The following is a 3,909-nucleotide window of genomic DNA, read 5'->3' as shown; positions in this document are numbered from 1 at the left end:
AAGTTCCACAAAAAAAAACAGGGAAGGCAGCTTATGACCTCGGCTATCTTGGACTGGTTGTTATTATTTTATAGTTTACTTTATGCTTTTATATTTTCTTCTTCTAATGTAATAGATTATTCTCAAAAGTCAAAACATTACAAAAATATTATGAAAATAATTTAACAATATTATTTTGATATACCAAAATTTAAAATGAACAATTAATTTAATATGGACGATTATTTTCAAAAATAATTTAATATAACTTAATTTAGTATACTAACAAACATTCATAAAAAAATACAGAAAATAATTTATAATATATTACAAAATTATAACAGTATAAAATAATTATAACTTATTAAATATAAATTTAATACTCGTGTAGGATATGCGATCCTACGCTAGTAAAGATTAAGAAAGATAGATTTAAAGTTAAAGGAGGTAAAGGACAACTCTTATAAGTGCTCTTGTTGAAAAAAATCTTCTAAAAAACGTTTGAAGAATAACTCTTAAATCTTATTTAAAATAACTATTCTAATTTTATATAAAGAGGATATTTGCTTAAATTAGTTTGCTTGTTAAGTCTAATACACTTTTTAAATGGTCGAAAACCTGACATTTTTAATCAAATTAATAAACTTTTTGAAAACCTTGCCTTAACTTATTTCATAAAGAAAATGAAAATTAAGAATATAAATGTAATATTTAAATTATAAAAATATAAATGATTAAAACAACTCATTTGTGAGAAATATGACTTGAGTGTATATATGTTCGATCATTTACAATGTGTTACATTTCATTCTCAATTCCTTAAATCCTTTTGTCCTGTTTCTTGCGGGGATTATCCTGAGTCTTACTAGAAGGAAAAAAATGTGAAGTGTAGAAATTAAAGATTCAAGAAAGTTAAAACATCAAATTAAGTTAATTAGGGATGAAGAAAGTAGGGGTATTCATTATAAATTGGGTTAATCTAACTAATTCGAATAATTAAACCAAAACTAATTAAATTGACTTTTTATTTATGCACAATTGAGTCTAATCAAACCAAGTTGACGAAATCTAATTTTCCTTCTTTTTGCTGTCAATTTCATAATTCATGGAATCAAATCAACATATGAGCCAAATCAATTTCAATATTCTAGGAATTTAGAGATTTTCCTCCTCTTAGCAATTATATTCTAATTGCTATTCTAAATTCAAGGGTTATTATTAAAATTTTTTTATAATAAATTTATGAAATTTTATTACATTTATAAATTAACAGTTTAGAAAGTATATATAAGTTACTAACTCAATGACCTGAATATGGACCAATCAAAATCAATTGGTTTAGTTGATTCAAACTTACTATTCCTTTTAATCGAACTGAACAGACTAATACACACTCAATAAGAAAATAAAACTAGAAAGGAATTTAAGTGCCAAAAGTTTATTTTATATATATATATATATATGAACGTAACAAAGATTGTTTCATTGAAAGAGTAAAAACACAAGTACACCAATACATCATAAAACAACCACTCAAGAGATTCAGCTATGTCTATAAATACAGAATGCATAATTCATACACCATTCAGCTTATAAACAAGGGTCTTTGTTGGACTTAAGTTATAAACCATCACCAAGACAACCAATTTATACTGCAAACTTGCACGAAAGATAAATTGCGTGAAAGGAAATTGACGAAAAAATTAAACTTGAATTAATTTAACGGGAAGAAAATTCAAAGTACTCGCAATGTAATTTACATGAAAATAGATTAATTAATAATATGAAAAACATAAGATTAACAATTAATCGACAAAAGAACTCGAAATAAACAAAAAAAAAAAACCGAAATAAACAAATTTGATTTTTTGGCTACTTCTACAATACATGACCAACCATATATATGTCCTCGCAATCTTCGCCCAGCCTGATCTAGTATATAATTATGATACTTGTCAAATGATTTTCTTAAAGACTCAAACTCATGTTATAGACAGGCACAATAATAGTGCAATTCAACTGCCAGTGAGTAGCTAAAGATAATTAATACCACATTACCACCAACACCGAGTGTAATTGCTGCTTGATATCAATTAATTCTTGAGTTATCGAATCATGTATTCGAAAAACTGTTTCTCTATTGTCATGGATTCTTCTTATCAATATTTGTATTCAAACTCTTCTCTTTATTTGAACATTTTAGTCTTTCTTTGTTGACTGACTTAACACACATGCAAGCAAAAATATTTTTAGTTGCTCCCTGCAGATATATGCATATGCATGGTTTACATTTAGAGAAAAAAATTTATTCTAAAATATGTCATTTTATAAAATTAATGTTACATTAAATATTTTTTTAAGAATATTTTTAATAAATACTTGGTGAGAGTAATACATAGGAAGAATAAATAAACATTAGTTACAAAGATTAATAATATATTAGGAAGTTATTTAATGTTTTCTTTGAAATTCACCGAATTAGTTGTGTTCCTTAATACTTGTTCAAAAACCTTAAATATCATATATTGTGAATGGAGGAATTACATTAGAATTTGGTGTGTGAAATTTTATGTGACCTCAACTGTTTTATTTTGTAACCATATTATTGATACATTGTATTAATGTTTATTGACTTTACCGATAACTAATATTTATTCAAAAATTTATCTGATTATTTTTATTGAGATTCTTCTCTTTTAATTACATTTGTTTTTATCCACAAAATTAAAATTTAAAATTTTATTTAAAAGATCAAATCCAATTTCACTTGGATCAACTATTTATTAGATGTTACCTTACTGTATTCACACCATTGGTTTTACTTGTTAAACTTCACATGGAAGCTTCTGACAACAAACAATATTTCATTACTGTAAATACATATTATACATTTGGTTGCTATATTCATTTTAATTTTTAAACAAGTCACTAAATTATTTTTTAATCTGCAAATGATCGCATGGGGGAAAATAATACCACTTCAATATTTGTTTAGTTTATCGGATGATCTTAAGTGCTCAGTTGCAAACAAAAAAAGTATACGGATTAAAATAAATTAAAAACTAATGCAACTTATAAACAATAATATTAAAATGTGAGCATTTAAACCCATACACATAAAAAGTTCACACCTATAACACATTATTAAAATTACAATTTTACTCAAAAAATAATACTACAATTACCACGGAAAAGAAGTTAACACGTGAATGTTATTTCATATACAACTTTACGTTGTACTCTTTGTTCAAACTTTTACCATTTTCTTTGTCGTACGTGATATTTCTTTCTACTTCGTTTTTTATCCGTACTTTTCTTGATTTATATATATACCATTTTCAAAATATAATATTTTTTCGTTACATAAAAAAGTAAAATATCTATATCTTTCATATTAAATGTTCATCCACCTAAATCACTTGAGTTAAATTTAGATGAACTCCACAATAAATATAGTGGAGCCAACCTTCTCAAATTCTAGAGTTTGCCCAATTATCGTTTCGTCCAGCTGCTAGTTATTTCATGGAAGCTGCGATGTTCAAAACTTTGCACCCACCCATTCTTTTTCGCTGACCAAAAACTTTAATTATTACATTAAATTACTTGTCTTAAACACGTGTGAACTGTGACCATAACACAGATATTTATTTTATAAGTCCGAATAGAACTGCTTCTAGTCTTGGCCAAGACTACCACGAACAAAACAAAAACCACAACTTTCACAAACGATAACCAATTACCGTCACTTGCAGAGATTTGAAATCTTAATTAATTAATTTATTTTATCTTACTAATTATAACAGCCCACTACGCAGACAGTTAATCCTCTTACATGATTTGTAACCACATGTTTCCTTACTCAATGTTATTATTTGAAAATTATATATATATATATATATATATATATATATATATATATATATATCATTA

This window comes from Glycine max, chromosome 19 (genome assembly GCF_000004515.6).
Source record: "Glycine max cultivar Williams 82 chromosome 19, Glycine_max_v4.0, whole genome shotgun sequence".
NCBI classification, from domain to species: Eukaryota; Viridiplantae; Streptophyta; class Magnoliopsida; order Fabales; family Fabaceae; genus Glycine; species Glycine max.
This window is presented reverse-complemented; position numbering follows the sequence as displayed.